Below are 14,711 nucleotides of genomic sequence, written 5' to 3'. Positions count from 1 at the left end.
AAAGCATGAACACATATACCATAGTTAATGAAGAGGGATGGGACATGGAAATTTTTCTCTTTTATAAATAGAATGGTATTGGATTCTACACTAGATATATATGTGGTCTAAAAGTTTGTTATTGGTGATAAAGAGGGTCAAACAAGCAACTATTTGATGCTCTTTGACCAAATTAGCATATAAATGATGGTTTTAGTCATTATGCCATTAAAAGGTGTGTCCATATAAGATCAGAAAATATAACATATTATATAATTATTGCCAAAAAAAAAAAAATTGTAACATTCTGTATAAATGTGCATTCTAGGCTTTTATGAATCTTAAGTTTCATATAATGTTTCCGTGAAAATAAATAAATAATAATAATAAAATTCCAAATGATGTCAAATAACCTCAGTACAATAGCATATGTTAAGTAGGTTTCATTATTCTTCATCTTAACAGGTAGTTTTACTCATCTATTATTAAAAAGTTTACTTATTAATATTTAATTTTTTTTTCTCACAATCCACATTTAAATTATATTAATTTCTCAACCACTATAATAATAATATGTCATTTTGTTATATTATTGGGTAAACAACTTGTGTATGTATCACTGCTACATTAGCAAAACATTTTTTTTTTCCTCCAAAAATGTTTCGTTTTAAATCTTTTTATTTCAGATTTTTCAAAAAGAAATATTTAAGTTTAAATCTATCTATTTCAAATTTAAGAGAAAGGGAGAGAAAAAAAAATTACCTCGTTTTATTTTTTGTTATTTTTTTATTTTTAAAGTGGAGAATTGATTTCAAAATCTTGGTATAAGTAAACAATAAGCAACCAAATGATCCTTTAGGGTCACCTTTTTTATCAAAATTATATGGACAATTGACATATGTTATTATTTTATTGATTTAAAAATTAATATAATCTTTAAAGGGATAAATGTAAGTAAATATTCAAAATTAATATAACCTTTAAAGGGATAAATGTAAGTAAATATAAACCAATAAAATAATAAGGTTTCATCACTTATGAACATTTTGGCAGATTTTTTAATAATGTGATATAAATGAAATGATGATTTATTTCTTAATGATTTAAGTTTTTAGAATAAGTAGTAACTTAAAGTCTTAATTAGAGCTATAAATCATTAAGATCAAAATACATATAAGGTCTCTCTTTTTTATTTTTTTATTTTTTATTTTTAATTTTTAATTTTTTTGGTTCTCTGGATAAATTTAATAGTCTTTTTTTTATTTTTTATTTTTTTAGCTTGAGCTCAAAATACCACAATACCAAACCAAATATGATGAGTAGTGGGATCCTAAGATAAACCTTGGCTAAACCTTGGAAATCTTAATGCCATAATGCCTTTCAAATCCTCCTAACCATTATTCTATTGCAATAATTCTTGCTAAGAAGAACGCCCATGTTGTGGCAATTCCACCCAGAGGGTAATGGGTTACTACTACAGCACGTCCTTGGACAATGCTCAAGGCTCTAACTTATTCCTACAGCACGTCCTTGGACAATGCTCAAGGCTCTAAGCTGAGTAACAGGAGTAGCTTTTAATTTATTGTGAACCCAAATGATGGATTCAATAAGTTCTTGCCAATAACCACGCCCGTTGAATAGAAACATTAGACTAAAAGCCCATACAAAATGAGCAGCTAAGAAAAAAGGCCATATATAGATAATGAAGAACCATAGGACTGCATTTTAATTGTTATTGTTGCTCATGCTCCTTCCTCATAGTTTATTTTAGAAATAATGAGTGTGCAGCAAAGAAAATAAATGAAGGCTCAATATATTTTTCCTTCTAAATTATAACACGGTTTGCACTTTGCTTTCTTTATTACTGCCTCGATTATTGTCTTTGTATCACTTCATCCAAAACAGTTACAATCGTAAATGAGGAAATTACTTAATCATAGACGATCTATTAACTTTACTTAGAAACAATTTCATAAAACCTAGATAGATGAATATCGAATAAATTAATAACCTCAATTAAATAATAGTTTTTTTTTAATCACAACGTAGGCCACTATATTAAACGAATAACATCCCTAAATGCATAAAGGAATATATATATATATATATATATATATATATATAACTATGTTCAAGTGAGAATGCTAATTTGAAGATATCTTAGGATTTAAATATATCTTTGTAAGGATATATGGGTATTTAAAAGACATGCACATTATTTGAATCCTCGTAGTATCCTCAAGTTAAAGTTCCCATCTAAGCTGTGCTATATGTATAAATAATCTTTTAAGAACCAATGATATATAAATTAATAATGCTTTAATTACACAAAAAAAATATATAAAAAAATTCATAATACGTAAGAATATGCTAGGGGTTTCTTTTAGACCCTTAAAGGGGATTATAAAATAAATTGTTTTTAGAAAATAATAATTAAAAAATGTTTAGTAAGTTCATAAATTTTAGATCTTTTTAATAACCAACTCCTTTTATAAGCTGGAATTTGAGAAGCATCAAGGTATAGTTTTTAAGATTCTCCTAAAAGTAAAATCAGTATTTTGATATTGAAAATACAAATGTGTCACTTAAATAGGATTTATCAAACATTTAAATTCTAATTTTGTAGCTTTTAGTAATTTAAGTGTAAGTAACCCTATATATTAAAGACACAATTCATGAGGGAGGGGAGATATGACTGCTAATCCAATACCAGATCAAAGTCTTAAGAACAACTTTCTTCAGCTTGTGACTGGATTTTTTCATGGATACTTTATATCTAGGCTAAGTAAGGATTTAGGACATCTTGGATCACATGGAGCTCCAAAGGTATACAACACAATGGTACCACAATAACAACCCAACTGTGGGGTCCAACCTATCATTTCCTAAAGCCTAAGCCCATTAGGGTTTCAACCCTAGAAACCCTAGAGAAAGCATTATAAATAGATGTTTAATTTCTTATTCTTATATCACATATAACATACAGTATAGACAATACAAGTTTGGAGAAAGTTTAAGAGAAGTTTTTTTGTGTATAAACTTTATAGTTATAATACATATTTTTCTTCTCAATTTTCGTGCTTTTGTCTCCTTTTATTTTTCTGTATTAGTTTTGTGTATTTTTTGTGATAAAAGGATCACAACAAGTGGTATCAGAGCCAGGGTCCAGGTATAGGGTTTGTCGTCCAAAAGCTCAAACGATGTATTTGAGCATGCTAGGAGGTAGATCTCGCTGAGATAAAGAGAGCAAGCCCAACCGGACCTCCATCTGCTGTTGAACGCGCCTCCACGTGCCGATCAAAGTTTTTGTGTAGGTTTTCACGTGTTAGTCAACTCACACGCGCCACTCCAAACTAGGCGAGCCATGCCTTCAAGCTGAGCCGACCCGCGAACCGACCCACGAGCAGAGCCAAGCGGCAAGTCGATCCGAGAGACGAGCCGCTAAGCCGAGTTCGGAGCCGAGTCATGACACATCATTAGCCAACTTTCTGCCACATCATCCGACACATCAGCACCGGTCCAAAACTTTTATGAAATTACAGAAATACCCCTATATTTTTTATATTTGCAGGTTTTCCCAGAAGTTTTGATATTTGCAGATTGGCCTATAATTTTTGAAAATTGCACTTTGACCCTAAAAATTTGAATATTCAGATTTTAGCCTTAGAAGAGTCAAACATAATGTTTTTGACTGTTCTAGATGCATTGGTGGACTCCATTTTGACAAATTTAGCTCCAATTTTATTCAGCACAAGATGTTAATGGATGAGTCACATTTGGGAGCTATGATCAAGCTTACTACCACCAACTATACACTTCGGAGACCTTGGATGGAAAATCTTTTAAATTAGAAGGATTTGTTTGACCCCTTAGATGATGAAGGAAAGAATCCTGATCCCACCAAAGAAGTGAAATGGAAGAAGATGAACAGGAAAATGATCAGTCAAATCCGACAATGGATCGACCATAGTGTCTTCCATCATGTTGTGTAGGAGACGGACACATACATCCTCTGGAAGAAATTGGAGGACATGTATCAAGCCAAGACTGCTTAGAATAAAGCCTTATTCATGAGGCATTTGGTGAATTTGAAGTTGAAGAATGAAACTTTTGTAGCCGAGCAAACAGTATGTTTCAGAACTTGGTAAACTAATTGTCTACGGTGAAGTTACAACTAAGGGATGAAGAACAGGCACTTTTACTTCTTAGTTCTCTTCCAAACAGTTGGGAGACACTAGTCGTCTTTCTCAGCAATTTGATCCGAATGGCAAACTTACCATGACTATGGTAACAGATGCCTTATTTAATGAGGAGGCTAGGAGAAAGGACATTGGTAATGATCAAACACATGCCTTTGTCACAAAGAAACAAGAGAGGCAGCAAGAAGGTACTCATGACAGGAGAAAAGGCAGAAACCAGAGTAGAGGCAGATCTACAGATAGAAGGAGGCCATCATATAAGTGTCACTATTGTGGCCGAGAAGGACACCTGAAGAAGTACTGTAACAACCCAATCCACTCGCATGAGATATTGTCCGCTTTGGGCCCAGTCCGTATGGTTTTAAAAGGCCTCTCAAGGGAAAGGTATCCACATTATTTTATAAGGCATGCTTCATTTCCCTTTCCAACCGATGTGGGATCTCACAATACATCCCCCTTTAGGCCCAGCGTCCTCGCTGGCACACCAATCCAGGTCTGGCTCTAATATCAACTGTAACAACCCAATCCACCCGCATGTGAATATTGTCTATTTTGGGCCTAACCCACACAGTTTTAAAAGGCCTCTCAAGGAAAAGATATCCATACCCTCTTATAAGGCATGCTTCGTTCCCCTTTCCAACCAATGTGAGATCTCACAAGTACTGTAGGAAGATGTTGCGAGAGCAGTGGCATAAAAACAATCAGCCGAAGAAGGATGGTGAAACTTTGGTCACTGTCAGAGGAAAAGTGGCATATTGTTCCACACATAAAGAATCATGCTTTCACACTTCAAGCCAACGAGTCGAGTGGGTAGTTGATACTGCAGCATCCTACCATGTTACTCCACACGTAGAGTTTTTTAAGACATATAAAGCAAGAGACTTTGGCACAGTGAAGATGGAAAATAACAGTTTTGCCAAGATTATTGGAATTGGAGATGTTTAGATAAAGATTAGCATTGGACATATAATTACTTTGAACGATATCCGACATGTTCCAGACCTTCGGCTCAATTTGCTCTTAGGAATAGCCTTTGACAAGGAAGGCTTCGGCAACCACTTCTACAATGGCACATGCAAAATGACAAAAGGTACTATGGTTGTCGCTCGAGGACATATTTGTGGAACACTTTACAATACTCATATAAAGATTTGTGTAGATAGCCTCAACATTGCAGAAGGAGAGGTATCTCAAAATCTATGGCATCAAAGACTCGGTCACATAATTGAGAAATGATTGTTTACCTTAATGAACAAAAAGCTTATCGCTATTTCCAAGGATGCTGTGTTAGATCTTTGCAACCATTGTTTGTATGGTAAGCAACACAGAGTCTCATTTAAGTCCTCTTCAACGAGAAGATCAGAATTGCTTAGTTTGGTGCATTCTGATGTTTGTGGACCTTTGGAAGAGGAATCTCTAGGTGGCAACAGATATTTCCTGACCTTTATAGATGATGCTTTTCAGAAGGTGTGGGTTTATTTCCTAAAGATGAAGGATCAAGTTTTAGATCACTTCAAAGAGTTTCATGCCATGGTAGAGCTTGAGATAGGAAAGAAGCTGAAGTGTCTTCGCTCAGACAATGAAGGTGAGTATATTTCCTGAGAGTTTTATGCCTACTGCAAAGGACAGGGCATTCGGCATAAGAAGATGGTCATTCGTATCCCACAACATAATGACGTAGCCGAGAGAATGAATCGGACGAATATGGAGAAGGTCAGAAGTATGATTAGTATGGCTAAGTTGACAAAGTCATTATGGCGAGAAGCTGTTCGTGCCACCTGCTATTTGATTAACAAATTGCCATCAGTACCACTGAATTTTGAAATTCCAAAGAAAATATGCTCTGGTAAGAATCCTTCATACTCTCATTTAAAAGTATTTAGATGCTTAGCCTTTGCACATGTATCTAAGGAGCTTAGACAGAAGCTTGACGCAAGAACTACTTCATGCATCTTTATTGGATATGGAGATGAAGAATTTGGATACAGATTATGGGATCTGAAGGCAAAAAAGGTTATCAGAAGCAGGGATGTGGTATTCCAAGAAAACCAGGCTATAGAAGATTTTGATAAGCTAATGAAGTCTTCTAGTACCAGTGCCCATGATTTTGTTCCTGATCCAACACCAGCATAACCAACCACAGATGATGACGAGGTGCATAGGAAATTATTAGAAGCAGAGCATGAGAGAGAAGAGGATATTGAGCAGGGAGATGCTCAAACACCAGAAGCTGCAGGACCATAAGAACAGTCAAATGATGGTACACCTCTTTGAAGATCTAAACAAGGCCGTATTCCATCAAAGAGATATCCAGAATCTCAATATATTCTGCTTATTGAAGAGGGGGAGCCAGAGAGCTTTCAGAAAGCTAATTCTCATCAACACAGAGAAAAATGGATGCATACAATGCAAGATGAGAAGTAATCTTTGTAAAAGAATTATACGTATGAGTTGGTTAAGCTTCCAAAGGGAAATAAGGCACTGAAGAACAAATGGGTATTCAAGCTCAAGAAAGATGGCAATGGACAGGTGGTGAAGTATAAAGCCCGATTGGTCGTCAAGGTTTCCTTTAGAAGAAAGGAATTGAATTTGATGAGATTTTCTCACCAGTAGTGAAGATGACTTCGATACGAGTTATTCTTGGTCTAGTAGTCTGTCTAGACTTAGAACTTGAACAGATGGATGTGATAACAGCGTTCCTTCATGTGATCTGCATGAAAAGATTTATATGGAGCAGCCAGAATGTTTTGAAGTTTCAGGGAAGGAGAACCTCGTTTGCAAGCTAGAGAAAAGCTTGTATGGCCTCAAGCAAGCATCTAGGCAGTGGTACAAAAAGTTTGACTATTTTATGGTGAGTCAAGGATACAAGAAGACTAATGCAGACCAGTGTGTTTATATTTAGAGATTTCCATATGGAAACTTCATTGCACTTTTGCTGTATGTCGATTACATGTTGGTCGTTGGACAAGATATAATGAAAATTAGTCAGCTGAAGAAGGAACTTTCCAAGTCATTTGATATGAAAAGACTTGGGACCAGCTCAATAGATTTTAAGAATGCAAATATCTCGAAATATCAAAAATCACAAGTTATGGCCATCTCAAAAGAAGTATGTCGAACGAGTGATAAAGAGATTTGGCATAGAGAAGGCCAAACCAGTCAGCATTCCATTAGCAAACCATTTCAAGTTGAGCAAGAAATCGGGCCATTTATCCAAAGTAGAGTTAGAGGAGATGGCTTCAGAACCTTATTCTTCAGCGGTAGGAAGTCTAATGTATGCAATGGTGTATACTAGACCAGACATAGCTTATGCAGTTGGTATTGTGAGCAGCTTTATTTCAAATCCTAGAAAGGAACACTAGGAAGCAATCAAGTGGATTCTCAGGTATCTTAAGGGTACATCAAAAGGATGCTTGTGTTACGGGGAAGGTGATCCAGTTCTACATGACTATACAGATGCAGATATGGTCGCAAATCTTGACAATAGAAAATCTACTTCAGGTTATATTTACACTTTTGATGGAGGAGCTGTGCCATGGCAGTTAAGATTGTAAAAGTTTGTAACTTTATTCATGAAAGAAGCAGAGTATATTGCCGCAGTGGAAGCTGTTAAGGAGATGTTGTAGTTAAAGCGTTTGCTCCATCAACTGGGCATAAAGTAAAATGACTACAAGATATATTGTGACCACCAAAATGCTATGGATTTGAGCAAGAATTTAATGTATCATTCTCGGACAAAGCATATTGATATCCGTTATCATTGGATACACGATGTGATTGAGCATAAATTGTTCAGGTTGGTGAAGATTCACAAAAAGGAGAATCCAGCAGATATGTTTACAAAGGTTGTTACACCAAAGAAGTTGAAGCTGTGTAGAGACATAGCTGGTTTAGATGGTGGGTGACCATCAAGTTTCTGAAATGCGGCTAGAGGGGGAGAATTGTGGAGTCTAGCCTATTATCTCCTAAAGCCTAAGCCCATTAAGGTTTCAATCCTAGAAACCCTAAAGAGAGCATTATAAATAGATGCTTAATTTCTTATTCTTATATCACATATAATATACAGTATAGACAATACAGGTTTTAAGAGAGGTTGAGAGAAGTTTTTTTGTGTGTAAATTTTGCAGTTATAATATGTATATTTCTTCTTAATTTTCGCGCTTTTGTCTCTTTTTATTTTCTGTATTAGTTTTGTGTGTTTTTGGTGATCAAAGGATCACAACACTAACACCAACAATAACTATAATCATAACAAAAAAGGTTTTAATAACTAAATGAAAGAACTCATAAATAAAAGATAAAAAATAATAATAACAAAAGTAAGACACATATGGACTACTAGAAGAACTAAGGCTCGCAATCGACTATGTCTTCATCTTCGTCACGTTAATAGTCTTTAAATTTACCAGCTCCTCCGAATATGGTTGCAAAAGTAAAATTCGTTTGCTTTGATTTCCATGGTAGAAAGTAAGGAATAATGGAATTGTGGGTTAATGACAAAAAAAAGAAAAAAGAAAAGGAAAAAAAGCATCCAAATTGGAGCTGAAGATTTTATGAAAAGGGAACGCTTTATTCATTGTTTAGCTGATTTTGTTTGGCTCATCCATGGATACTTGAATTGATATTTTTTAAATTTAAGGATTCTAGCTTCCATTAGTTGAGTTGGAGGGGCAGCAGTGCAAGCCTTCTACTCTAATCCATCTTCCTCCCATTTAATAAGCAAGGTACTGTGAAGATCTTCTAACTTTATTGCTCTAAATCGAACTCCATAGCATCTTGTTTTTCAGTAAAGACCAGTGAAAGTTGCCATAAATTGATATATAGGGAAAAAAAAATAGTTGTCACTCCTGTATGATTTATGAGATCATGAAAAAGAGAAAACTCTGTAATTTTGAAGAAAAAAAATTTAAGTATCATTAAATTAAAAACTTCTCATAAATTTAATGTTTGAATCAGAATTCTCAATTTTTTTTTTTTTTTGGGATTTGTTGAAAGCTGAAATAATAAGTGATTTGGAAAATTGGATTGAAATTTTAAATTGGCAATTTAAATATTTATATACTACAAAGTATGATTACCAATTTAAATAATTATTTTTGCTATTTAAAATTTTTTCCTATCTTATGTTTAAGATGGAAAATCATCGTTCAATTATTTTTTGTAATTTAATCTCAGATTTTTATAGTATATTTCTTTTTATTGACGAGATGAATCATTATTTAAAATGCATTTATAACTTTTTTTTTCTTTTCTTTTGGTGTGAATATTATTAATTGCATCTAGTTAAGCATAAAAATCTTGTATTTTTTTTAGAGAAATATATATATATTTTTTGAAGATTTGTTTTAGAGAGGAAAAAACAAATGCATTTTTATAATGTGTCACTAAATAATTACATATATATATATATGTGTGTGTGTGTGTGTGTGTGTGTGTGTGTGGAATCCTTTTATGGTCAAGCCGGTCTTGACCAAAGTGGTGCGGTCTAAAAGCATGGAAAAAATTATGACAGTTGGATTCAAAATCATAGACACGGACGGCTTAGATTTAAAATTCTCTCACATGAGAAAAATTGCCAAAACTTCCTTTCAGCTTGATACCAAGGCTCTTGCTCGGCAATAATTGAAACACTTTTGACAGGAAGAATAAAAAAAAATAAAAATAAAAATAAAAAAAGCAAGGTTCATTTCTTGCTTTTGGCAGCAAGAAAAAAAAAAAACTTTACAGCAAAGTTCTAACAGAAGTTGACCATTTTCTTACCTTCAGAAAGGCATATGTTTCTTACCTTCGGAAAGGCATATGTTGGAAGTGTTGTAATGTTATACTTCCGGAAAGATGGTGGCACAGGTGGAACAACAACTAGGTTAATGTTATACTATTGAATTTTTGCCTTCTTCTGTTATAGCCTTGAGATTGTATTTTGATTCTTCTTATCTATTACCCTCCGATTAAGGTTCTCTTTTATTCAGGTAGATATGTGTAATTTGGTTGCTTCATTATGAAAGTTGCTTTCATAAAAAATATATTATATTTTTATGAAAGTTGATTATTATTATTTTAAAAATCTATTTGGATTTCTTTGCTCTTCGATATAGAAATTAATGGTGGAAGATAAAGTTGGAGTGAGAAATCTGATGAACCTTCTTATATTTGATTGTGCAATCTGTCACTGATTTCTTGGGCTCGGTTTCAGAGCTCGACAATTGACGCTTCAGATGGAATTTCACCGATTGCTTATGGGATTTCAGTGATAAGAAGGAGGCAATTTTTTCTTCTTCATCCTTGTCGATTTCATCTTTGCCCATTGCTTCCATGGCCGATTCTGAGTGTTTGGTTTTTTTTGATTTGGTGAGGCTGCAACTAGTACTGCCTGATGTAGAGACAACATTGAAGCTTATGTGATCGGGAAATTTGATGCATGTGATGGTGGATCCCAATTACAAAATAGAAACTTAAAAAAAAAAAATGAAAGAAATTGTGGGGGGCCAAAAGCCAATGCTTTTTTACAACATAAGCGTCCGACTTTTCTACATTTTTTTTAATTATATATATATATATATATATATTTTTTTTAGCTTTTACAAGTATCATTGGAAATTACAAAACTGAAATTTAACAAAGTAAAAGCATTGGTTTTGGCCCTCCAATTTTTTTTTTTTTTTGGTTAACTTTCAATTTTGTAATTTCCAATTGCCCCCAATTATATATTTTTTGAGTATGTTTGAATTTTTTAATTTTAAATAACGTTTGTCAAAGTACCAAAAAATTAAAAAAAAAATTACAAAAGAATTACAAAAAAATTAAAAAATTTACAAAAGTCAACATTTTTACATTGTAAAAGCGTCGGTTTTGGCCCCTTAATTTTTTTTTGGTTGACTTTCAATTTTGTAATTTCCAATCAGGCCCAATTATTTTTTTGTTAAGTTTGAGTTATGTAATTTTAAATGATGCTTATAAAAGTACCAATTTGTTTTTAAAAAAAATTATAAAAGAATTAGAAAAAAGGGAAATAAAAAAAAATTACAAAAGCCAATGCTTTTATAATGTAAAAGCGTTGGCTTTCGCCGCCCAAATTTTTTTGTTGTCTTCCAATTTTCTAATTTTCAATTGGCTCTCAAATTTTATTTTTGTTCAATTTAAATTTTATAATTTTGAATGACCTTTGTAAAAATACAAAAAAAAAAAAATTACAAAGGAATTAAAAAAAAAAAAGTAACAAAAAAATTATAAAAATCGATGCTAAAACCGTCGACTTTGTACTATAAAGCTTCCAAACGGATAACATTAATTTTGCACACGGCGTGTACACCTATTGTGAGTGTACTGCAGATACATAGAAGAAGAAGACTTGCTACGGTTCTTGAAAGGTGAGGAGGTGTCCACCTTATTCCCTCTGTTTGAAGGATCAGAGAGTGGGAAGATCTCCAAGTCTTTCTTCCACAACTGGGTGGTCCATGCCTGCTTCGAGGGCAAGGTAAGTGAAATAATGCACAAAAACACAAAAAACATGAACGAAATTGCAAAATTGCAGAGCCAAAATTCAGACACGAGATCCCAAAAAGAGAGAGAGAGAGAGAGAGAGAGAGAGAGAGAGAGACCGAAGGGGAAGAAGAGGAAGGAAGTGTGGGTTTGGCTTGGTCTTAGGAGATCTAGACAATTGAGCCAGAGTTAAACGACCTCCAAAGAAACTATCTTGCTTCACTTTCCCTTCCAAGGCATAGGCCATCCAAAACACTAAAAACGACCTACAAAACCTAATTTTCCAAACCCCCATGTTCTTCCTACCTGTGTGAAAATAATCAAAAAATAAATAAATAAATAAAATGGAGGCAATCTCTTATATCCCAAGGCTACAAGTTTATAGCTTTTGCTTATCTGAACTATGAGATGGGTGTGGAGGTTTGTTGTGGTCGCTGTGGAATCATGCAGTGTTGTTGCTGCCATTTATGCAAACCCATCCCACCAAACCCACTATTGGGTTGTCCTTGTGGTAAGCTCCCATGTCCTCTTCAATCTCCATTGTATCCCCACCTTCCATCAATTCCTCAAGAGGCTCTATCGTTGCTTGGGAAACCTCCATTCTGGAACTCGGAGGAAGAAATTGGAACGGTGCATAAGGAACAACTGCTCTACATTCATTGTCATTGCTCATCATTTCATCTTCCTCATCTGACTTATGCTGCCCATATTGGGTAGACCTTATAAATTGATCTATAAAAAGAAAACCCATGTCAGTTTCAGATTTCAAAGTTTTGAGAAAACTCAATCTTAGGACAAAGTAGAGATTATGAGACTGGGGGATTTTAAATTCTGTGGTATTCTTGCTGCCAACAGCTAGAAATGAACCTTCCTATTCTCTCTCTTTTTTTTTTTTTTTTGGTTCTTGCTGCCAAAAATGTTTCAATTACTGACAAGCAAGAGCCTCGGTGTTGAGCGGGAAGGAAATTTTGACAATTTTTCTCACGTGAGGGAATTTTAAATCTTAACTATTTGTGCCTTGCAATTTGAATTTAATGATAATAATTTTTTCCACATTTTTGGACCGCATCATTTTGGTCAGGACTGACCTAACCATAGAAGGACTATATGTGCATAAAAGTGACACAGCCATTTCTTACAAAAATTATAACTGGGAGAAGCTCAATGATCCTGATCCATAAACAGGTCCAAGATTGCACTAAGATTGCGCTTTTTAGGTTATGCTCATTTAACTAGACCCATTTTTTAGGGGCTAAATTCCATTAGATAACTGATAGATCTTACAAAATTTTGTTGAATCCATCTAGAATTTAACATAGGCTACTCATATGTTTAATAATATACTTAAAACATACTCCCTAATCTAGAACATTTCTCCAGCATCAAACAAACTACTAGTTTGTTAATGCACCCTTCTTCTTTTTTTCGGGGGAAAAAAAAAAAACACAACTAATTTCTCAAAGGTAGCTTGTTTTGAAAACACGACTAATTTCTTAAAGGTAGCTTGTTTTGAAAACAATCTCACCTAAACACTACATTATACAACAACAAACTCTACATTTTGTGTATTTGTAGGCTAGTAAAAATCATTAAGAATACATTTTTAAATTTTGGGTTTGATCAATTCTAAATAAAATATCCCTTTCCAATCTTCCAGTCGTATGGTTTAAATCTAATCCTCCTTCCTAGGCTATTTGGCCAAAATCTACCGTTTTTAAAAGCCAAATTTGGGTAAAATCCCCTTTTTCAAAGTTTGTTTAAACTTGCTTGAAATCTTCCCTCTCTAGTTGTAATGTTGACCCAAAAACAAAAAAAAACAAAAAAAAAAGACTATGCTTGAAAGCATTTACTTTCATTTTCATAAGCGTTATAATGCAAACTCTATGTTTCTTACTCCATGTGTACTTTTCCTTTAACTCCATTGCTAATAAAAACGAGGTGACTCTCATACTCCTCTGTCCACAGCTATATATAGTGGCAAATATTTGCTACGCATTTTCCACTAAAAAAAAACCAAATTGGGTCTTGAAGTTTCAATTATAATTGGTTTATAAATCTATCAAAATTTCAACTTAAAAAGAACAAAACTTTCCTTGTTTTCTATCTAGTGTTTTAAATTTTAAAATCTTTACTTTTAATTTCTAGAAGTTCTTTCTTTAAATGTAATTTTTTTTCTTTTTTAAATTATATAATAGCAAAGTTGAAATGCATATATATAATATACGGTTCTGCTCAAATCAAGTTTTAATATTAGAAATAATATCAGGATTTTTTTTTAGCCTTTATATTGTATCAAAAACTGAAATTTAAAATTATATTTAATAACTAAGTTTTGACACTGTTTTATTTTTCTTAAATAGGGTTTTGGTATATCATAAACTCATATTTGACAACTTCTTAAATTTTAAATCATAATTTTTAATATGATACAAATGCTAGTAAAGGAAAATTGTACGTTAAAATCATCATATCATTCTGATATAAACTTGACTTTCTCTATGTGTATAGGAAAATAGAAAGTTAATCTTCAAATTAGTTTTCAATATCAGATTCTCATTTATTAGTCTTCTAATCATGTAAATAACTAATATTTGAAAATCAATTGGTGATCAAATATTAATTTAATAATATATTAAAATCTTATTTAGATAAAAAAAAATCGTTATAAGAATCTAGAAAGCGATAAATATATTTTTTAATATTAGCCTCTGAAATGATACAATGCATAATAAAGAATGTCTTAATAGGATAACATCAAGTTGACTTGATGGAGACTGGTTGTATATATGAAGTTATTATTATTATTATTATTATTTTATCAATATGTTTTGGTAGTTTTCCATCAAAACCTTTATCAGTAGCACCAAATAGTTTTCTCATCAAAATCTTTATTTAGTTTTTGAATTGTTTCAAGAGCTTAGAAAATATATATTGATAGATTATATAAGTTTGATGAAATCGTTAAACTCTAAAGGGGCAAAATGAACCATATCTAAGCCCATTCAAATTCCAAATATATTTTTAAATGTCGAATCTTGAAACAATCTAATAATC

This window comes from Ziziphus jujuba, chromosome 1 (assembly GCF_031755915.1).
Source record: "Ziziphus jujuba cultivar Dongzao chromosome 1, ASM3175591v1".
NCBI classification, from domain to species: domain Eukaryota; kingdom Viridiplantae; phylum Streptophyta; class Magnoliopsida; order Rosales; family Rhamnaceae; genus Ziziphus; species Ziziphus jujuba.
The sequence above is the reverse complement of the archived record's forward strand: the minus strand, read 5'-3'. Positions refer to the sequence as shown.